The sequence below is a fragment of the Struthio camelus genome, chromosome 4 (genome assembly GCF_040807025.1).
Source record: "Struthio camelus isolate bStrCam1 chromosome 4, bStrCam1.hap1, whole genome shotgun sequence".
NCBI lineage: Eukaryota > Metazoa > Chordata > Aves > Struthioniformes > Struthionidae > Struthio > Struthio camelus.
The window spans coordinates 14,689,888-14,713,941 of NC_090945.1; the positions used below are offsets into that span (position 1 = coordinate 14,689,888).

At 42.7% G+C, this 24,054-nt stretch overlaps 1 protein-coding gene across 4 annotated transcripts in view; it reads left to right on the forward strand.

The window, feature by feature from the left end:
* Positions 1-24,054, forward strand: part of GRID2 (glutamate ionotropic receptor delta type subunit 2) — a 718,520-nt gene that overhangs the window by 648,694 nt on the left and 45,772 nt on the right. The gene's annotated exons all lie outside the window — the stretch shown is intronic.

Consider the following 24,054-nt stretch of genomic DNA (forward strand, 5'->3'; position numbering starts at 1 on the left):
AACTTTATGTAAAGGAAGAACATCCTGTGCTTGCTTCATGATTTCTGACACAGGCATTCATTTCCTCAGAGATATAGTATTATTCACTTCTCTAGAAATTGTGTTAGAAATACGTTGTGTTGCTTTTGTATGAATTGTTCCTGTTTCTCTCGGAAAACATGAATGAGATATGCTGAAGTTCATTAGCAGGAAAATGAGGAAAGAGCTGAGGCCTTTATTTTAAAGGGATGGCATGACTCAACCCTTCCTTTTCTTGAAGCCTTTTCTTGAAAAAAAGAAAAGTAAACTTGGACATCGTATAGACCTCTATTAGTACCCAAAAGTTTAGGTGCTTATCCTAATACTAATCAATGCTTTCAGATGGAAAATTGAGATCTTTAGAGATGTTTCTGGTAGGATCAGAAATTCTAAATAAATGGTATCTATTGTGGCATCTCAGCACTGGATGCTTCGCTCCTGTATTGCTTCCTAATTCAAGATGCCTGTGAAATGTTTAAAAAAAAAAAAAAAACCCTAAACATTTTTACAGTGTTATTTCTGTGGTCTTTTTTAGGATAAGATTTGGGCTACTCTTATGATGCTTTTTTATTCTGAACCTATTCTCTCAATCCATTTCCTGATTATTTATGTTTGATGTTTGATTTTACACTTGCTGTGCTAGAATTGCTTTTGTATAGTTGGTATAGTGAATGTGAATCATTGTCGTATGAATATGCTTCATTCAAGCTAGTACCTTTGCCTTCAATCCATGGAGCAAGATAGGGGAAAAGGTAGTCAATGAGTAACTCAAAGCAGTATGCAAATTCAGAGAAATCGTTGGCTGCTCGCACATACTGCATGAACAGAGGAGGCCTAAATTGTTTGAATCGGTTATTTGTCGGGAGTGATTGGGCTGAATTTTGTGCTGAGATAGCAGTAACAAAATTCAGAAGTTCACAGAATCGATGACGAATGTAATTTCAATGAACCATATATATGATTTGTATAAAATATAAAGATTAGCATTATAGGGCATTACTCACTGAATACTTTAACTTCCTGGCCATGACCAGGCAGGCTCTGCTAAAAACCTCTGCCTCCGTAAAGTTCATGTTCCACAATGCAAAACCGAGGAGCAAAGTTGCTTCCTGTAATCTTTGCAAGAAATGCACCCAGCTATTAGAGATCTCAGGTGCTGTTCAAGGTGTTAAGTCGTCATCTTCAGCGCATAAGCAAGTTTATAAGTTTGAGTAAGTGAGTTTGAGTTCTAAAATGTGAAGACAAAGGGGAGTTTCATAGGCTGTGTCTTCGTTACTAAATATAACGAGCTGGCCAAGTGACACGGCAGGGCGCACGCCTACGCAGCTAAGCTCTCTTCGTCCTCCTCCCTCCCTGCTTTCCTAGTCAAGGTGGATGTATCAAACCCACTCCTTAGGAGCTGTTGCTGACGTCATTTATATAGATGCTACAGTTTTCAGTATATTGGGGAAATGGTCGGTGCTGGGGCTAGTAAGAGCATGGCAGCGTTCAGTACCCAGAAAGGCTGCGTTATGACTTCTTCTGATGCACTGCCTTTAGCGGCTTCTGCACCGTTGGTCTGTGCAGCTCTGACGTTTCCGAGTACAATTTTATTTTGTCACAAAATTGCAGCATTTCAGGGTATTACATTTTGGAGGTGTGCGGAAGCAGAAAGTAGCATAAAAACTTGCACGTATAGAGCTCTTTTTATCTGAGGATCTTCGAAGCGCTGTTTAAATACTAGCATCTCTCAGTGGAAAGTTAACGTCGTTTCCATTTAACACCTAGAGAAGCTATGACATAAGGCGACCTAAATGAATTCCCGAGGTCAGATGTTTTCTGGTGGTGGAATCAGGGTTCATAGGCACTCAAACTCCTTCATTTTGTTTTCTGCTGTAATTATCAGAGCTCAGGTGGATGAAGCAAAGGATCATTTGTGAGTCTCTTAGCCACAGAAAGGTCTGGATGGCGATGCAAGACCTAAGTACTGATGAGAAAATAACTCATAACATTATCGGGATTAGAGGCTGAACAGAGAAATCAGAATGTGCTTGGGGTGATGCTACCTGCGGGAGAATTTAGAGAATTTATATTCAGAAAACACGTGTGCCGCCTTTAAATTAATTTTTATTTCTGTGTAACGACAGCTTATTATATTGCACAGTTAATTACATCCATAAATATAAATTTGCATTTTGAATCTGTGAAATACCATATTAGAAACAAACAGGTGAAAGAGGAAGCGTGCTTATAAGGTAGATCTTCTAAAAACACTTCAGCACTATTTCTTATGATTACCTCCATATGGTTTTTACAAATCATCCTTACTTTTCTTCCTAATGAAAAGGCTGAACAACCTTCAGCTGCTGCAGCCTGCATGCTAAATAGAGAGGGACTTCACTGGGTGGGATTAGCAAATGTTTGTACGAATATTGCACGTTCCTTAACGCAGCGGGGAATCAGTTTGAAATATATTGGCGTTTCTTGATCTTTCCCAAAATAAATATGTCTATCTGGAAATACAAGGCTTCTCTTTTATGAAATTTCATATAAACCCATAAGCTACAGTGTGTTAAATCGCTCGGGTGCAGCCGTGAAAGGTCTGGCAAGATTACAGGAGATGTCGGTCTCAGCGCAGGAAGCACGGGCGTGAGGTTCAGACTTTTCATTACCTTTTCTGAGCAGTCAGGGAATTCCCAGGGAAACAAAAAAAAAAAGAAATAGAGAGGTGTAAACACTCACCCCTTCTCTTCAAGGCTACAGGGCATGACTTAGAGTTGTGATAACACTCTGGTAAAGTTTAGGTATTTGGGATTTCCAGATGTATTGTACGTTTGGGATGTCTGCTATGTTGTTGCTGACGCATCCCTTGGGCTAATTAAGAAAAGCATTAAACCTGCTATCGGTTAGTACCGCTGAGGCTCCATCGAAACACATCCAGGGCCTTGCAAAAGCCAAATTCCCGCACGTCGTTTCCTTCCATAACTGACGGTGCTAGCCTGTCCCTTTATACTACCAGCGGTTTGAAAGGCGCTGAAAAGAGGTCTGAAAACGCCGAGAATACGGCGGCAGCCAAAGCCGCCGGGACGGTCCGACGAGGCGCGGGCACAAGCCGCTGACGGCAGCGGCGGGCAGCTGCGTTAGCGCGGGCCGCGGTGCTGCCCGCCAGGGCCGGCGTCGGAAGAGCCTCCAGGTACGCAGGAACCGCAAGGAGAGGTTGACTATGCTGCGGCTCAATTAACGCAAAAAGTTGGACGGGTCGTCGATTGTAAGCTGATGCAGTGAAGCAAGTATGCGTGCCTGAGTTTGGCTGATATTGTGTTCATCGTTTTGCAGCTGCAAGGTGGAGGCATACAGCTTTTAGCGAGCGGAACGGGCGCTCCCGCGTATTTGAACTGATGCAATGTAAAGCCAGAACTCTACTTACACAAGACAAGTTTGGATGCAGTGAAATACTAGGCGGGGGAAAGTGGTAAACATGCACAGAACCTAAAAAGTTTGGGAGCCGTTGCTGTTTTTTAAAAAAAATCCATTTCAGACCCAGCACAGAAAATGAAACCATATCCAGGATCCTTCTCTCAAGGCTCGGGGAAATATAAGGGTTTAGGAGTCAAAAAAAAGGCTTTGGGCCTTCAGTGCACTGTGGAAATAGCAAACAGTACATGAGAAAAGCCGTAGTGTTCAAAGTGCAAGATCAAAAAATAGCTTTTTTATGGGTATGGTTTATTGAAAGAGAGGGGTGAGCAGCCGAAAGCATTATAAAGCAACTGGTCTTTGAGACCCTTCTTTTTTACATGCAGAAAAAAAAAGAAAAGGCAGACAGAGTTGTCCTCAGTGACCACAGTGTGGTCCCTTGCTCAGGACAGCGTTTCAGGGCGCTCATCCCAGCAGGCCACGCGCTTTCAGACACTCAGGGCTGGCTGTGTGCCAGCGGAGGTGGTGAAGGTATGTTACCTCCTGCTATAGCGTGTGCAGCGGCGTGTGGTACGGAAGGTACAGCTTCGCGATAGCTCCTGCCAAAGCCTCGTTTGGAATTTGGCCCAAGTCACAAAAGGCCACAGAGAAATTGTTTTTCAACTAGAGATGCCAGTCACTTCTTTCTGTCCTGGCAGGAAAAGAAATGGAGATGTATAATGATTTTCCTGCACGAGCTTAAAGACCCCTCACTAGCTGCAAGCGTTGCACTTTCCCATATCCCAAACTTTGGAGGCAAAGAGGAGAGCCATCCTGTAGTCTCCGAGACTCTCTCTTAGCAAATCTTTAGAGATATGCTTTAAATAAATACTTTTTTCCTGTGCTTTTTTGTCTCATCAGCAAAACTTCAGGTTTTAGAAAGCTGCTGCCCTAAACTGAGTCATAAATATGGTGTTCTTCCTATCTTCTCAGTATCAGTTCTCTCTTTTTAGCTTTTCATTCCATGTCTTGGAGGTCACTGATATCCAAAGACTACAGTGAAAAGAAAATTACTGCCTTCCCAACTACCTTGATTACTTTGTCTGAGTCCTTGGGAATATGTACTCCTTTCTTTGAGATCATCTTTTTCGTTTTTCATAGAGGCCCAAAAGAGTGTCTCTTATTCTCTGATTTATCTTTTACCAGATATGGGGAAAAAAAGAGTTTGGCTTGGCCCCCTAACCCTGCAGAGAAATGGCCATAATGATCTAGTGTTTGATTTTTCTGTGATTAAATACAGTGATCATCTGAAGAGCAGTGGATGCCTTAGAAAGCTCAGGTTGGCTTTGTCTTTGTTATTTACTTAGACTTGTAATACTCTTCTGGGCTGTATATGTAAAATTTTGAAAATTACAGCAGGGAAACAGATAAAATCCCCTCCCCTCCCCCGCAAACAAACTTGTTTCATATTATTCTAGAGAATTAGGAAATTCCTCCAACTGGAAATATTACTGAACTGGAAGGAAACTCCTGAATTTAAGTAGAATTCTCTAATTTTTAGAGCCTGCCCTTACATCAGATCAAAAGTTCATGTCAGTAAAATTACATGTTTGCGAGGTCGGGATTAATTCCAGGTTTCTGAGCAATCTGACATGAAAATCTAGTCCCAATCAATTCAGATCTAGCACATAACAAGGTAGTTTCTCGGATATCCAGAATACTAAATAGAAAACCTTTCAGTAACATACCGATGTAATATTTCTCGGTCATCAAAAATAATGCGTTATGTCATTTTGCTTTTACTAACTAGGTTAGATTTGTAGGAATGAAACTGGAAACAGCATTAGGCCCTAATTCGCGAAACACATGTCTGCCTGCCTTTTTTCTCACCCATGCCCTCAAGATAAACAGTAATTGGTGTTCGTGGCTGGAAACGCGCCCTGCTCAGATAGCCGCCCGACCCCGGTGGTGCCCGAGGCTGGCTGTATCCTGCACAGCTCCGTTCCCGGACCACTGAGTCTACGCTGGAGACCTGTAACCTGGAATGGATTATCAGAAAACATATAGCCTTATTCTGCTTTAAAAAACGACATTACTCCGTACAAAGCCTTAGCAGAAAGGACCTGTCGCACCATCATAGTCTGCCTTCCCGCACCATCTGGTCAAGCTTGCTCTGTTTTCTGTAATCCTCTATGAGCATATTGCTAATAGTTTTCCCCAAGGACCAGATGATCTGGCATTGGCCCTTGGCATCCTACTCCACTAGCTGCCTAATGCAGAGCTGCAGTTTTTGAAGATTTCTGCACTGTCACCAGCAGCGTTTCCCGGTTTTATTATCCATTTGCATCTCGCTTGTTAGCAGGGGTTGTCGGCTGCAGGACAGCAGAGGAGCAGTGGCTCCCACCCGTTGCACTGCAGAAAAAGAGCATAAAGAAATGGTTTTATTGTTTTCTCTTGCTGCGTGCCTGGTGCTTGCAGGTCTCGTGTCCGTGATAGAGTCACAACTAGGGGTTGAAGGAAACAGAGATACCTACAGAAGCACAGACTGTAGCAACTTTTTAATATACAGTAATAGTAATCGATGCGATGGGTTAAAAGATTCTGCAGCAGATCTGAAGTTATAACATACGTATAATGAAAAATGAATCAATGAAAACATATATAAATGCCGCTAGCAGATTACTGGGCTTTTTAAAAATATCACAGGATTAATTGATGGGGTAAATTAAAGTGTCCTGAAGTAGCAGCACTCAAATGAAGCATGGGGAAGAAAATCTCAAGGAAAAGGCATTAGTTCTTTTTATATTCATAAAGAACAGAATACTGCTATGTATTCGGTATACAGCTGTATACATACAGAACACAGCTATGAAAATCACAGAACCGCTTGCCTCTTTCGTCATGGGAAGGCACCCCTGCATCCAGCCTATGCTTTCCTGGCAAAATTGCCATACGCTGGGAAAGAGGTGCCACAAAAAAAGACACCTCCCCTTCCTGTGTGCTCTTTTTCCTGATGAGCACTCACTTTCAGAAAGGGTGCTTTGTTCACAGGTCAGAAAAGCAAGCAAGAAAAGCTGTGTATGCATAGTGATTCCCCGCCGTTACACGTGAACCTCCACGGAGAGGACCGTCTCCTTGTAACGTGTTCAGATTGCCAGCAGACACCACCTCCCAAGCTATTTCTGACTAGCTCAGTTATCCACTTCTGTCACCTTAGGCACCTCGGACTTGGCACGCAAAATTTCCAGGTATTGCCTAGAGACGTACGTGCAGTATAGTCAGTGCGAGCGGTGTGCTCATCCAACTATATGAAAAAAGTGTTTACCGTAAGCTGAACGGTTCATGTGTTTTAAAGGTTTATTGAGTCAGCAAGCGCATGGCTGCAGAGTTTAAAACTGCTCGGTATTAAGTCTGATGACAGTAAAGCCAAGGGAAATCTCAGCAAGTGGCTTCCCTCAAAGATCTTTCCTCATTTTGAATTTCTAACAGAGGGCTTGGGTTTACAGTTAAGACACGCTTTTCCTGAGTGCTTTTTAGTTTTCATGGCTACCTTCGCTTTTGCTAGTGTGTGTTGGTCTCAAGTGGAGCAGGTTAAAAGACTTTCTCTGACTCAGTTGGATGGCAGGCTCGCTTTCAAACCAGTGTGCAAAGTGAGTGCAAAGCTTTTCTTGCAAATAAGAAGGATCCGATCATGTAGCAGTCCTGAAGACAAACCCATAGTATATGCCCAGTTCTGTCTCTTACTGGGATGGCTGAAGAGTTTAGCTTGCCCTACCCCTACGCCAGCACGACCAGCTGAAGGTTCCTGCCTCTTAACCTAAATTGCACAAAACACCGGTCAACCTGTTTCAATTAAAGTGAGCAGAGGTAGCAAACAAGTACAGAATAATAGGTCTTTCCTAACCTGTTTTGTTGGTTTAAAAAGTAAGTAATTAACCTCTAGCTGGACAATACAGCTAGTCCTCAGAGAAATTTTTATTCCAAAAATGGGCTTGTTTTCCAGGTAAAAATGAAAGGCTTTTTCAAGCAGAAAAAGTGTGTTTTCAAAGCTGAAATGTGCTCTGGTAAGTACTGGATTTGACAGTTTAACAATTTGGGGAATTTACCCATACACAGTGTAAGAATTTTGCATACTTGCATGGCACGGGTGCATTGTGCAATGCCTCGGCCTGCTGCGATTTCCCTGTTGTGACACATCTGTTTGCTATTTGTCACCTGTCCTTGAATTACTGGTGCGCTACGGAGGGTGCTAGCCTCGCTCGAGGAGTTGGGTCACATTTTTGAGTAGGGAAAGGGAAAGAGAGCGGGGAAAATCTGCAGGTGTAGAGCCGAGGAGCAGCAGTAGCAGGCTTTTGCAGCAGAGGTGTCTTCCTTCACTGACAGATGAAGAGAGGAAGGAGAGAGCTGGTTATTGGGTCGGAGGGAGGAGCTGGGCACTCAGAGATGGTTGTGGGGGTGAGTCATAGACCTTGAAGGGAGCTTTTCTGGTTGCTCCACTCCATGTGGGGAGGAGGTTATCAGCACGAGAAATCAGAGAAAACTAGCTAGAGAAGGTATGAAGAAGAACTAGCCAGAGAAGGCTTGTGGCGTGGGTCATGGCAGGTCCATGCGGTGGACTGCCTTGGAGTCACAGGTCAGAAGCTGGGCAGAGGAATCTGGCAGTACACCCAGAAGGTCACTGAAATGCCTGGCAGCGGTTAAAGAGGGTTGGGTTAGTCAAAAGGTGGACAGGGCACAGGGGAAGCCTTTGCTCCCGGAGTGCGGGGGACCTTGGTAGCCCCAAGAAAAAAGGTGCTGGGGGTGAGGTGTCACAAAATCTTTGAGGACCTCTGTCCGAATCCCCGAGAAGACTCAGTGGTGGTGAGGAAACCAAGGCAGTAAGCTGCAGAGAAATGATTTTTTTTTGTCAGGATTTATTCCTTGCATGGTGTAAATAGTAGGTGGCTTTGCGGAAAACTTTCACGCTGTGTGCTCCAGCTATCACGTATCCCTGCTGGGATGCACTGCTTACCAGAGCCCTGCAATGCCCAAGTCATGGAAAGCGGGCACATAAACAACCAGAGCTGGCATCCAAGGGGCCAGTGCCCAAGCCAAGATAAGAAATAGTGCTCCTGCTTGTCCAGGCACGGGGATGGTAAGGAACACAAGGTGTTGAAACCTGGGCGCTAGCGCCTGGTGCCCTTAACTAGGGCGCTGCTAATCTGCTCCACATTTCACTTGAAATATTTCACAGCATCTTAGTCACTGCCGTTTGGCCTGGTTCAGCCCCAAATCCCATGTGAGCAGACCTTGGCTCTGTAGTTTCTGGAGGGCTCAGTGAAGGCAGAAGTATCTGCTAACATGAATCAGCTGGAAATGTTTGGGACTTTTGTTTGCACAATGTGTTTCAAATGCTGCTTAGTGCCAGTCAGGCTAGGTTAGGCCAAAATAAAGCAGGGCCTTGATGCCAGCTGTCATAGCTTTGATGACTTTTAGAAAAACCAAATGCTTTTCCGGACGCACGTTTTGTACTTAAACGTACTTCATTCTGCTTTATGACTAAGTGCAAGCCCCAAAAAAGGATGATAGGGTCGAGGAAAAACTGTGCTTGCCACTTTATTCATAAAACACTTTGCAAAGTGCATTTAGTAATTTGCCATTGTAACCACTTGCACGCAGAGCTTTCAAGAGCAGAGCTCTGACACTGTATTTAGTTCATACTTTGACTGCTCAGCTAAAACTTCCATTTGTATGCATTTATTCTGCTTCACACATTATGTTATCAGTCACTTTCAATATTTCAAAGTCACAGCAGTCTTTTTGTGACATACATTTGTCAGAATGAACTGCCTTGATTGTTATTATTACAGACTGCGGTTCCTAAGTAAGGGAAAAGTCTTATGTAGAACCAGAATATTGAAATTGCTCAATAAAACAATAGATAAAACAGAATAATGTTACAGTAAATGAATAGAAATAAAAGTTTTAAATGACCAGCCAAAAAGAAGGGGAGTAGGGAGGGCAGAATTATAAATCCCACACAACAAAATTTATCAGGAAAAATCTAATTAATTTTTAAGTTGATCTTCAAGGTATAGCAAATTGCTCTTTGCTGGTGCCTGGTAGTGAGTCAGTGAAGTACGTCTTACTTTGACTTTCTCTTAATCAAACACTTTATCATGTTCCTCTAATGACCGCTCTCAATAGAAGGATTTTTAATAATCAGTCCATTATAGTCGTGGAACAATATAACGAGGGACTTTGGCCGAGCCCAAGAGGGTGCTTACACTGCTGATTAACTTTAAGTCCTACTGGCAGTGATTTATCATGGTGCATAAGCACATCTCTGTCTAGCATGGGCTTAAACGCATGCAGGGGCTTTGCTAGTTTGGTCTCAATGCCCTTACGCGCTAGGATTGAACCCTGGGGAGGCACACTTGTTTGGAAAAGTAATGATCCCTTTACGCTTATTGTAACTAAGAAAAAAAAACATTATGTTTGCTACTGTTGTCTTCTACTGACAGAATAGTACAAAAATAGGCAAATTTCCCAAGCAGTGAAGGAAATCTGCCAATTAATTACCTACTATTACAGCTGCTCCCCACAAATCAGAAATATTTTAACTAGAAACAAACATGAAACGGCAAAATAACTTTACTGGCTGCAGTTTCATAGATGGGTTTGCTAAACATGACCAAAGAGAGCATCAGCATCTGTAAAGATACCTAACTGCTACAGGACACTCATAAGACGCATAGGTTTTTTTAAGAAAAACTCTATTAAGGTAATACTTGCTCTGCAGCAGGAGAAAAAATAGGAATTTATGGAATTACACACCTCAGGTCTCATCATCTAGGAGAAATGTAGCAGAACAATAAGCGTGTTTTTTCAGTCTTGGGGATAGGTATTAGAAGTTCCTAACCTAGGACTATATTTCCTTGGCTTTGCATGGGGTACTCCTAGTGAGGCACGTGAGAATTTTTGGAGGAAGCGCAGAGCAGAGCCTTGAGTGAGTTGACAAGTGTGTAGTCTGTTTTTAATGTTGTTTGGTTGTGCTAATTTCCTTGGGTTTCAGGGGCCTTCTGTTAATTAGCAACGGATCTTCAGATCACGGAATTACTCCAGATTTATACTGGTTTAGCTGACAGGAGAATTTAATCCTATGTCTGTGGTATAATTTAGATTTAAGGCCCCATGAAACAGGGAATTTATGTCCTTTTTCTCATTCTGTCCGTGAAGTGCTTTGGAAACCTACAGAAACGTGTCAGCTCTGACAGTCGCGTTGTCACGCTGTGCGAGTGCTTTCAGAAACCCACTGAAGTAGCCTCCAATTCTGTATATCGTTATCTACCTAGATATAGATACGGAGATATCTGCACCAATATAAGCGGGTATGAGCGCGTGTTTGCAGCGCATAACAAGACTCTCGCGCCTGGGGGCAGCCGATAGGAGGTCAGTGTTGCCCAGACCCTCTATGCGTTTCGCTAACGCCCGTCTTTGGCAGTGAGAACGGGCCGGGTTGGCAAAGGCCGACCACTTGCACTTCTCGGGCTAAGCGGGTGTTTTGGGGTTGCCGTAGGCTAGCGAGCATTCGTATGGTGGTGCGGCTTGGGAGGAGCCCAAGGATCTGGGTAAAACTGTAAAGTCCACAGAAGAAAAGCTGTTAAAAATGCGACCTGGTTAAAAGTCAAGAGGAGGTAAAGGTTGTTGGTATTCCTTATGTCCCTCCTAAATTTAGAAATACCTACAACATTTTGTTTTTTTAAGTAAAAATCTTGATCCTAGTTAAATATATAACACATCTTGAAAATAAGGGGTTTTGGAAAGAAGCGCTGACAGGTGTTTAGTCCAAGAACAAACGTAATCTCTGCATGTTACATAAACACATCGCTGTGCTGTCAGCAGTGCATATGTTTTATTCTCACCCCGAAAGGAAATGTTCGTGTGTTTACTTAGGGCGGCAGCAGCAGAGAGAGCAGCAATAATACTCAGCAGTCCCCTCGCCACGTGCTTTACAAATGCCGGGGCTGTCGTCCCCCTTTGCAGTGGAAAACTCAGTTCGAGGGAGACGAATGAGACACCCAAGGTAACCCAGCATGTCCCTCGCCCGGTTGGCAAGGAAGTCGGTTCTCCTATCGGCAAAGCCCGCTTCTCTGCCCATTTTCATGAATTTTTCCTGTTCTTCTTCCTCATGCAGGCCACGTGGCTTAACTGTTTACTTGCTCTGAAGCCTGCTGCCTTGGCATCACTAGTTACATCCTTCCCCACCCTCCCAAATGCATTACTACTGCCAATGTTTTGGTAGATATTAATGCTTCGTTGCAGAAACCTGCTATTCCTTGCGCTGCCAAAAAGTTGCAACTATCTGCAGAGGGGTTAGGGGCCCTCGTGGCGCAGCAGGTGACCCCACCGAGTGGGACCAGGACTTCCACGTATACTCTTTATCTTTTTGAAAACTGAAATAGACATAAATGCTAGCATCTTGGCTAGCTAAAGATAAGCTCTTCACTGAAATGCTTACATGTTGCAGCCCTTAGATTGCTAACATAGACCTAGCAGATCCTTTACAGCTGGAATTATCGCTGTGCTGCATCTTAATAGTGAGACTGTGAGATATCTCTCCGTAAATAGCACAGTATCTTTATTCAGCAGGAGAAATGCTGCAGGTCTGGATTGATGTATTGACCTGGGTAAACAGTATAACGTATTCCTACCTGGCAGTGTGTTCTTAAAGTTTAGTTTGTGATGCTTGCAGGTGAAGGTGATGATTTATTGTTACTCCATATGGCAATATACCTGGTACGCTGCCTGCAAACACAACTCATTTTCTCCTTTTGCCAGATCCTGGACTACATGAGTCTCTTCTTATACTGCCAGTAATAACGTAAACATTGTATCTGAGCAGGAAATGTCCTTATTTCTGTCTGATAGTCTTTGCAGCAATCTGTGTTGTTTACCTTTGGAGCGCTAGTTGGTTCTTGCCTTGAGCCATAGTGCTCTGACTGACAGCAGGTTTGCAAGGAGCTTTCTTGGGAACATCTACCAAATTGTTCCCTGCCTTGAGGTTTATTACCCACTCTGAACTTGAGGTTTTCTTTCAAAGAAATTTCAGCTAAGATTTCAGCTACGATTTTTGTTTTTAATGAGAATGAGTAATTTATGGTTGAAGGAGGAAATGGTATGACAGGCAGGGATTATTTTTGAACCGGAAATTGGGAACAACCTGCAGTTATGAGATGATCGCCCAAAGCCTCATCAATGAGAACTGAAGCTCTTAGCACATCCATTCTCCTGTGTCACCCTGGCTGTTCCAAAATAGCACGGTGGTTAGCTAAATTAGGTCGTACTAGCTAGATACTTCAATGTCATTAGGGATTCTTGAACTGAAATCCTTGTTAAAGTTGAGAGTAGAAATCCGTTATTTGATAGGAAGAAATAAAAATGGATGTTTATGGTAGTTGCAGAATCAGTCATCATAAAAGGAGGAAAAGTCTGAATTAAGGTTCCGCTTCAGAGAAACTTGAAGGTAAGGAATGCAGTTAATAAAGTCAGCCCACCCTAAGTCAGCCTTATAATGACGCCACACAGTTAATCTATGCTTATGATTAAGGCATTTCCTCAGGTGTTAGAACCTGAGTAGATGAAAGCATGCGTTCTTATTTCTTTTTTTAAATTTTTTTTTCCAAATGATTACTTTGTTGCAGGGAGGAGGAAGCCAGTAAGTGGAAAGTTTAGAGAGCTGAGAATTAATGAGAATTTGGTGTCTAACTCCACCAAGATTTGTCCCTATGAAAATCTTCTTCGGGCTTTGCCTGCATATGTCTGAGATTCTCTATGCTGGGTGGCCTGGGATAGCGAACTAGGTGCTGCACTGGCCTTTCCAGCATTCCTGGCTGCAAATCTACGCAATTCATTTTAAACTTGCTCTTCCTAAAGTTTTTTAAACTGCTCATCCAGACTTGTAGTTGGCTCCTTGGGCGCCTCTCTCCCTTCCCTATTCAAGCCACTTAGGTTGCCCTCTGCAGCACATATGGATGCTGTAGCCTGGGCCCGGGATAGCCCCAGGACACTTGGGAATCCTCCCGGCTGCGCTCTGTCTGCACCAGGAGCCCACAACTGGTGGCTTCCCATGATCGGTTCTACTTCGTTTTGCTTCTTAGTGAATTTTGCTGCCGGTCTTGTCTTTTGTACTCTTGGGACCAGCATCCGTTGTTATGGCAATTACTGTCAGAGGGTCGCAACTTGCTTGCTTGGAGGAGGGTGGGAAAGTTGATGGCCAGAAGAAGAAGTAGCAGTTCAAAGAAGCTAAAATACCAGTTACAGATACTACTTAGTGACAGAAATGTTTGAGGTTGTAGCAGTTGGTAGATCATTGATATTCTGTTTCTTTCACATTAGCTCCTAGATGCATATTCTTGGTTTGTGTTTTAACAGTAAAGACATGATTTGAAATGACTGATAAAAGAAATGAGCTGGGGTACATTCCTTTCCTCATCTGTGAAGTCATTCTTCGAGTTGCTACAGTAATCTTACGTCTCCCCATCCTGCATTTGTCCATTTTTGCAGTAGGAAATAATTCATAAAGAAAGCCAAAAGCACATCTGAAAAAAATTGTGTTCTTATTGACACCCTTTACTCTCCATGACACTTAGCCCAATCCTGCCTGATGCTTCAGAGAAGAGGGACTGGAGACGTGGTGGCCGCGCAAGCCTGGCTGGCGTCTCTCGGGTCCCCAGATGGTGTTGCGGCGTGGATGAGGGCTGCAGGCAGAGCTGTCCATCTCAGCGCTTGTGACTGTTGGGCCTGCCTATTGCCACTTCTCACAGGGGTGGCTTTGTTGGGTTGTTTTTGTAAGAAGCAGAAGCAGAACTGAGCCTACAAGCTTAAAGAAGATTGGTACGTGATAGCAACACACTGTTACTGCTAACTGAATTATAGATTGTTTTTACCAAATGATAAACACAAAACAGAAGGCTTCAAGACCCTCAGCTAAGCCTCTCCACTCACTAAATTCTCTTTCACAGGAATTTTGTCTATATTGACTGAGAAAGTTGAAATACTTGTAAATAAGCATAAACTGATGGACAAAATGCAAGATACCTGTTAAAAAAATATGTAAATGAGGCATTTTGTTCATAAGAATAATCTACCAACGTTCTTTTTAAGACAATGGCAATGGGGCCTTGAAGCAGTATTACAAAATATACCTTTTGGGATTTTTTTTTTTCTTAAAATAAAGCAACGCTTTCCTGGCAAAACATTCAGGGGCAGGAGAAGTGGGTTTTTTTTTTTTAATTTACTCAGTTCGCAGCTACATAGACAGGATCAAACTCATTTCCATCAAAATTTGGAGAAAATGATTCATAACCATTTCGAGTGAGAAACACCGAACAGGAGAAAGTTTCTGTCTCTGACATGTCTTGGTATGAATTTGTTATTTTTCTGAGCAGCTTGACACAGGGATGTTCTGCAATATCTCAGATTGTTTGAAGATTTGATTATGTTTAGACAAACAGGAGAAGGAGAATCTTTTGATTATGTATTGGGAAAATTTTGCGTGAATGATGTCTCCTTCTCTATTAATAGTCTGGCTTTCATAATGGAGTGCAAAGAGGAATCTTTGCAAGCGAGTTGTTGTCTGTGTGTTTCTGCTTTGCCGCAGGTAGGCTCTCTAATGTACCTGAGTGGCACAGCTGGTTCTCTAGTGCATGTCTTAACCACATGACTTGGAAAACAGGCAAAAGGTTTTGCCATATGTTTAAAACCTTCCAAAAGGGGATGTATCAATATTGATCTTGTGCTGGAGACTGCATTTCTTGATGCTTCACTCTTTCAGAATGAACCCCTCGGAGAGAAAAATGGGCTAATAATACTCATTTCACCAGGGTCTTGGGGGAATGGAAGCAGGTTTCTTGTCGCACTTGAGCTGACAGTTTCCTGATTGATGGTGTTTAGAGAAAGTTGAAAGAGGATTAAAGCCTCGTGATGCTGGTTTATTTCAAGAACATGACACGTTCGATATGATAATAAAGCGGGGGGTTTTCTTCTGTGGCTCTTACGGACTTGGGGTTGTTTAGGATGAAATTATGGATGAAATGATGGCTGAAGGCAGCTGCACGTGTTTCTGAGGTGGTCAGGCCCAAGGTGATGGGAGCCAACATAAGCATCTTGGTAGATTTTTGCTACTGGGAGCTTGACAGCGAAGCCAAAGGGAAATTGATACCATAATGACTCATTTTATGTGGGAGGCCAGAAGTTTTAATAGAGTGGGCAGACGCTTTGTGCCAGGCTATCCAGTAACAGTCCAGTAAGTCCAGCAACATACTTGAATTTCATAGTCATGCTGATGTATTTCTAGGAGTATTATCAGCAACAGGTATAGGTAGTACTTTAGGATTATAGCCATGTAGGTATATTTCGATATATTTATAGATATTTAGAGGGGTGGCAAAGTGAGTGTTAGTCTTGTAATCCTTTGTGGACATGTTGTGAGTGTGAGGGAGGGACATGCTTCCCTGTGTCACCTGTTAGCACAGAGAGTGAAGAGCACAAAAGCCCCACAGAAATGAGGGATGGTCCCCAAACCATCCACCCATCCATCGTACACTTGGATTCGACCTTTAGCTTGCTAGTTTGTGTGCTTTCCCAACATCACTAAAACTACAGTAACAGTGTTATAAGCCCTCAGTACTAAGACTGGGTTGCTGTAAATAAATCTCTACTGGACCAGGAAGCTTTAAGTGTATTTTTAATAAGTAAACCTTAATTTTTGAGTAGTCTCCTCGGGGTCTCACAGGAATGAAGTTACCGTTATTAATATCCCCTGTAGAGCTCTGAAATAACTTTGCTTTCACTTAGCTATTTATATCTTCGCTTATAATAATATTTTAAGTAAGCTTGGTTGGCATTAATATAGTGAAGGTTCATTACTATTATACAGCATTTTGTGTTTAGAAAGGCCAATTACTCTAAACTATTGAAAATTAAACTGTTTTCAAAAGCCAAGCTATGGACACCACGTGAGATTTTTCCGCACGTGGGCAACACCTCAGAGGTGCCTCCATTGCTGGAGGGTTACAGTTACAGCTGGTTACGCAGTGCTGTAGCCTGACTACCCACAGGCCTCCTCTTCTCCAGCTCACAGCTAAGTTGTGAGAGCCGACGTACCAAGGGCTCAGGTAGACATGGCACACTTTCCCCAGTAATGGCTCATAGCACTATGTAGCCTTTCTTTCCACAGAAGTAGCCACCTTTGCTCTCACAGAGAAGCTAGAGAAGCAAGGCAAAGAGGGAAACAAAGGAGCAAGGTCTGAGAAAAAAGGAAGAAGGTTGGCAATTCTGCAACAAGTGCAGAAAGAGGGACAGAAAGAGAGGCTGGATGTGAGGCTGCAGGTCAAACACAAGAGCCGAATGCAAAAACTAGTGGGGTTTCCTGTAATAGCAGCAACTGGTCTCTTGCTGTTGTTGGTCATATACGTGGAAAACTTGTGGCAGGCCGCCAGCAGCTGCACTGCTGCAGAGTACCGTGGAATAGTGAAGAATGTTTGAAATAAGCAGAGTCCCAGGATGTCTGACTTTGACCAGGAAATGGGGACAAAAACTATATATTCTTTCACAGTGGATGTGGTCAGAGCTTGACTTTTAAATCTCGTTTGACTGAAAGTCAGCATTTCCAGCAGGACACTGTTCCTCATGTTTTGCTGAGGTGTTGGTTCGTTTATGATCAAAGGGAAGACGACCACACACCAAAGCACCCTAACCATTAGTGTTGTGCTAGGGTGCTTGTTTTACATCTGCAGTTGAAGATGTCTGTTAGCCTGATGAAACAAAAGACCCAAGTGACAAAGCTACACACAATTTACTTTATTGCTGTTATATGCATGTAGGAATCAAAGGGATCTGCTGGGTCACTGAGCCCATTATCCTGCTATGATAGGCAAAACACCATTATGATGCCTTTTGTAAGTTCATCAAGCTCCATCCTAATACCAGTTTGGGGGATTTTTGTTCTCATGAGTGTCTTCCTGTAGGAGGGCCATTGTTCTTCTGGTGCTGTTCCTATTGGAAAGCTTTTCCTGATCTGTAGAGTTCTCAGAGCATTCTTCACAGGCCCCGTCTCGATTTCCTCATAGCCAGTGTGTAGGTGTGTGCTTTTGTTAACGCTGGCTTTTAAGTCATATCGCTCTTTTCTGTCACTATTTTTTCCCTTCACTTGCTCTCAGTTTTCTGCCTTTTTTTTCAAGAACCTCAGAAGTGTTTTTATTCTCCTATGATAAGGCCTTATTCTCCTCCTCATCACTCATATCCACGTCGGCTCTAGTTTCTTGAGGATGGGTGACAGCACTTGTACAGGGTTTCAGAGGAGATCACACCTGCACCTTCTGCAACATGAGTCAGAAGTGCCTTGCTCGGTGTCTTCTGGGACAGCGTTTGCCTCTTTCGCAACTCATCACGCTTGTGGCTGTTGGTCACTATTAAACTCAAATCTTTGTTGTCCTCTTTCATGTCTGAGCGATGAATTCCCAGCTGATCAGGTTTGCTATCATTCTTAATCTGAAAATGCATCACCTGATATTTGAACTAATCAGTTTCAATCCATCTCAGTTACTGTGGCTCTCAATGACCGAGATCTTAAATATATTCTTATATCAGTAAGAGGGCCTCCATTTTCTTACAGAGTCTGCTGATACTGTACCATACCAGCTGTACGCTCTGGCCTTCAACACGGTACATAATTTTCACTGAAATCTCAGTAAAAATGATGGCAGGCAGGCAAAAGGTAGCAAACCTTTAATTGGGAAAGTAGCGTGCATGATTGCTATTTATGTATTCACAAGTTGTATTTCCAAGAAAGAAAATGTTTGAGGAAATTCTTGTCAGCTTCTGAGTTGGAATGATAAATAAATTAGGGAGTCATTTTTAGATGGAGGTGTCGGTCTGTGGCAAGTTGACATTAGTATCTGTGAAATTCGTAGAGGAAATTATCGTGGCCAGCCTCACACAAACCTGTGGCACTTCTTCCCCCCCCACCGTTTTTTTCAATCTGAAACTGAGGATGGCCTTTGGTAGAAAAATCCAAATCATGTAGTTAGCAGCAATACCATTTTGTACAGGTATGTAGGAAAAGGCCTGAAGTGAATATATTATTGAAGTTTAGTAAGAAACTTTATTTGGTTATTCTTTTTTCTTTTTTTTTTAAAGAGCGCGCTCTATCCCGTTCAGTCTTCTCACACCCACACTTCTTCAGCATAAAAAGAATGACAGCACAGAGGAAAATGCCATTATTGTAAACGAACGCTTACATTTCTTCCAAGCAAGTCCTTATTCTTTGCAAACCTGGGGAATAATAAATGTAGATTGCATCAGAGATGTAGTTGATGATAATAACACAACATTTGGTCTCTGATTATTCATTGTAGTAGGACAATTACAGAAATCTCGAATTTTTCTATGGTGCCATTGAGATTTCCTACACTTCATTTCAAAAAATGTAGAACAGCCTTGGTGAAAGTAGAGCAAGGTCTATTTTTCTCTTTTTCCTACAGTTAGAAGTAGTACTTGTGATTGCCACCAAGAACTTGGTTTCATGTAAGAGCTGTGAGATGAAAAACATGAATTGCCACAATGCTCTTCACCTGGGTCCTGAAACTTTTAGCAAAACCAGGCTTGATTTTGAGTCTCCAGCAAAGCGAGACAGGAATGCGTTTCCCATGGACTGAGATTTCATTGTGAACGTTTTGACCTAAAACTACTATTATCCCTGTTTGATAGATAAATTCATTATGCTTTTTGATTGATTTTTACATGTTAAATAACATATAAAATACTATTGTTACTTGACAGGGATAGGCAATTGGAAAGTAATAAATGGAGTCAAACAGAGGCACTTTTTCTTCACTAAACACTTCCCTCTGGATCAACAGCTGCATGTTTTCATTCCAATAATTGGAAGTTTTCAGTGCTATGGTAGCTATACTGCTATATCTGTAGGAGAGATTTGATCTGTGGTCGTTGAGACACAGTTCATTTTTGGCTAGTGCTAGTAAAAATAATTGCGATGTCAGTTCTCTACCTGAATTACTTGTGATAGATATACTTGTGGATTAGGCAGTCTGCTCTCTGAAATAATAAGAAATGTCAGGTTTTGGTTAAAAAATGAGTAGTGCAATATCTCTGCAGGTTATTATCACTCTGAGGGATTGTGGTTCCTCTCCATTATTTCCTCCGCTATTGTTGAATTGTCCAATTTAAGTGAATAACAGTGCACTCTTTCTGGAAATTCTTGGTGGGAGCTAAGGAAATAAAACGTAATAGAGGGATCTATTACATAACGGGTACCTGTATACAATGGCCATTGGTGAAGCGAGGAGACAACAGCAGGAATCAAATTCACAGACCTGAGACTTTTTTCTTTTGTTTCTCAGAAGTCTTAGAGAGACATACTGAGCAACCCAGCCCTGCTGGCAAATGCTTACTTTTGTACAGTACCTGCTGACATTATTAACGCAGCAGTCTCACAGGTGGGACACGTTCTACCTGCATTAAAACTCCTAAAGCTGCTATTTAAAGCTTTTGTAATCGTACATGAGTAACCATGGGAAGAACTTGACTTCATGTTCAGTCAACTTTGTAAAAATTAGAGTTATATTTTAATTTTTCAGTATTTGCAGTTTTCCATCTGCCCCACAGTTAGCTTTTACTTCTACCCGCTTTTAAAAAGAGTGCATTACCTTCCAGATTAAATGGGTAAAAGGCAGGGATAATTCAGAATTGTGTTAGTTTTATCTCACCTGTCGTTCTTTGGCTAGATCCCCGCAGATGGGTGCAACAAACTTGTTTGTTTAGGGTTTTTGTTTGTGCAGTTTGTTACTGCAGCCACTAAGTATTTGCTGACGTTGGTACTTGCCTCTGGGGGCCACTTCTTTGGTGACTGCAGCCTCAGAGTTTTAATATGCTCAAGTTTCATTTTTAGTTGGCAGCATCCAGGCTCTGGTTGTTTTAAAACTAGAACTTTTGTGTATGTCAGCCCACACCGAGGACGTAATTTTGAAAAGAGCATCGTTGTCTGTTTGGTTTATTCCTTCGAGATGTCATGCCATTTTGGCACAAATATATTTCAGTATCTTGGGCATCCCTTTCGTGGGGAGAAGAGTTGGATTCTGCAGGAAGTCCCTTTTGGGAAATTAATGTAGACCAAACAAGAGCAGTACTACCAGGAGGGATTTGGGGAGCTCTTCAGTGAACCCTCAGCAGTATCTTCCAGCTTCCTTCCTCCCCAGATTTGCCGGGTCCGTTTGGGCTGAATTATCTACGTGACCTGACAGGATAAGCTGACACAAGGATTACAAAACTTAAAGATTTATGGGCTTCGATGAGTTTAGGCCAGTTCTGATTATTTATTTAGACTGAACACAATAAAGGGCTTTAACATAGTAAACTCTGTTTTTAATGATAGCTCTCCTATTTGCTTGGAAACACATTAAAATGACTAACACAAGCAAATAAATCGATAGGCCGAGACTTGCCCGATTTCACTGTTTAGCTCCCAGATGCCCTTGTGGCCCTTTGAATCCAGTAAATTTCTAAATGTGGATTTGCCTTCCTTTCCCTCTTCTACATTTGAAAGTGTGAGACAAGCCAAGCTGTCATGCCTAATTCATCTTTAATGAAAATGTATTTATTTGTTTTCATTTTGTAAGTGAATTTAGGGTTTGGTCTGTGCGAACAGAAAAGAGGTAATCAACAGCCTTTCTCTGAGCTAAGACCTTGTGCTGTGTGCCAAGTTTTATTATGAAGCAAAAATTTTATGGCCCTATTTCAAAGCCATGTATAACGGAGTTTTTAATAAAAATGTTCCGAGGGTCTAAATCTGTAACAATGCTGGGTGTCGCTATTGCACTCCATTTAATTTTCTGTCATTAAGTTGCATATTGCCACAGCATGTTGGGTCTGTCTTTTTGATTTACATAAACAGATCTGAGATTAGCTGGGGTATGTCTGCATGATGAGATGAACACGAAATGTCATCCGGAGCCCTACATACTCCGCGCTATATTTTTGTTGTTATTGCTTACAGGTAGAGCTGCTGCCACCCTGTTAAATAGGTTTTCGTTCGTTCACAGTCCTTTTTGTTCCGCTTTACTTAATGATCCATGTCAGCAAGTAGATCCCGATTTAGAGCAAAACAAAATGAAATTGATTTTCCCAGTGGTATTAAATTTATTTTCGAACATAAAAGCTCTTGGTGTGATTCGTGGCTAGGGTGGCAAGGACCGCGCTCGTGCTTCGGCAGAGCCCTACCATCCGGCGCCAGGCGAGATGCCCGCCGCCCAGCCAGGACGAGCGCACGGCGCGTGGCTTTGCTTGCTTTTAGCCCTGAAGGGAAGAGAAAGGAGCGCAGGAAATTTGATGTGGCTGCATAGCTCCCGGGAAAGGCAAAACCTGGCGCTCGCTAGCAGGCTGCAGGGTTGCAGGTTGCCCTCTCGGGGCATGCGTCCTACCGCAGCTGTGCCCCTGCTGCGGTGTGCTCAGCGCAGCAAATTGAAGGAAATCCTGCCCTTTGCGCAGGGGCAGGAGCTGGTGATGGAAAAGGCTTGTTAGATAATTCAGTTCATTTCCCTGACAAAGCAGAGCCGTCTTCTGCGTTTCTCAGTGCCTCTGCTCTCCTGGGCTTTTTTAAAAGTGGAATGAATCAAATATTTGATCTAATCCTTAAAAAGAAAAATGTCACTGTTGTGTGGTACTCCGATGTTTCTTGCTACAGGAAATATCACATTATTGGTTTACTCTAATATCAGTATTTCGTATTCGATTATGGTAGTCTGTTGGGCAACCGCTACCTAATTTATATTAAGCGAGCGCTATCTATTTACATCGTGCCACCACTGTGGTATCTGAGTACAAAAGTGACAGCTTTCTTTACCTTTCCTGTATGCACCACATGTTGATAAAATTTATGATTGTCAGCTCTGTTCTTCGTACTTATGCACACGCACATGTGTGTGCGCACACGTTTGTTTAAATGCATTGCAGCATTTTACAGAGCTTACTGATTTTAGCCACTATCAGCATTTTCCAGTGTGAGATAAGACAGGCCTTTCTATCATTTCCCAAAGTCTCAGCTTTCTGCAAAAAAAAAAAAAAAAAGAGAGAAGAAAAGAAAAACAAACTAAGCAACGGGGTGCTGTGCTTACAGGAAGCCCCCGCCTTTTCACTCCTCCGACTGCCATAAGGTCTGATCCCGCAAGGTCTGCCTGAGTTTCTGTAGCCCGAAGCTGCTCTTTGCACCGGCGTGTACTGCTGGAGACCCCGTAAGAGCAAAACAAGTATTAGTAAAATTTCCCCATGCTGGGGGCTTCTGCCAGACCATTTCCACCCCTTGGGTTTGTGTGTGAACTGCACAAACGCGCCAGCTAAGAACAGGAAAACAGACCTGCTGCCCTTACGGCTAAACCCGCAGCCGGAGAAGGGTGGGAGATCCAAATACAGCTGAAGTACCCCTGCTCTCTCCCCCCCACCTGCCTCCAGTGGAAAGAGCTGAGGTGCAAAGACGAGTCAAGTAGAGCCAGCCTGGCTTTTCCTAACAGCCAAGTTCTTCCCCTTAGGATAGAGGGAATGGGACTTACAACAGGACTGCTGCTCCGTTTCCTCTGTGTCCGTCTAAGCCTGAAGGAGGTCAGACCATGCCTACGGCCCCGTAACTTAGGGTTGATGATCAGCTCATGCCATGTCATCCCCCTCCCTACTTTCTTCTTCGTGGATGAAGGGTCTTAGGCCTGCACCAATGCAGAGCAAACTTGATCTCTATATTTATTTCTCTGTTGCTTCCGCTAATAGTTAATAGGAATGCCTGCCATTGCTAATACTCTGTTTATTGCAGTTTAAATGTGTTACCTAATGGAAGTGTTAATCTCCTCTGGTGTTGAAAAACACCCTCAATTAAGGCAGAAGAATCTTCAAATCCATAGAGGTCTGTTAACATAATATTTAGTGTCAGTGTGCCGCCTCCTTTGGCTCAAAACTTGCATCCCAAATAAAAACATCGTCTCCGATTCCCTGTAAAATATAGGTTTTCTGTGAGAAATCAATTACTGATTTTGAACCAGCTGAAGCGAGGCTTAATGATGGCCTTCTCTTAATTTTTGACAAGTGATGGCTTGATTGGAACTAACTTTACATAGCTTTAAATGCGAGATTTAATTGTGATACTTTTCTCTTTCCTCAAATCCCCCAAAGACAACATCAGAGACTAATTTATTTTCTGGACCTTCAGCAATGTGGAAATTACAGCGCAAACGTGATGCAAAAAGAGATATTTGGAAAACTCTTGGCAGGGAGTTCCTCAAGCCTGCAAGGAACTGAATCAGTTCACAGGCTGTGTTCGCAATAGATAGCCCCGGAAGTCCAGAGTCAAGGGAATAATAACATGGTAAGAGAAGTGGAGCTGGCACACGGCAGGTCTGGAGAAGAAGGCAGGCAAGAGTGACACTGACAGAAACCTGAGGCTGCATATAGTAGCTAAGCCAAGCTTTCAAGACGATATCTTCTTTTTTTGTTGATATTGTTAAGACAGCTGAGCGAGAGGAATTGGTGAGTCATTAGGAGGTCACTTTCCTTGCCCCGGTGACTAGATGATGGATGTGTAGACAGTGACTTGAATTTGGAAACAATTCACCCCAGTAGGCA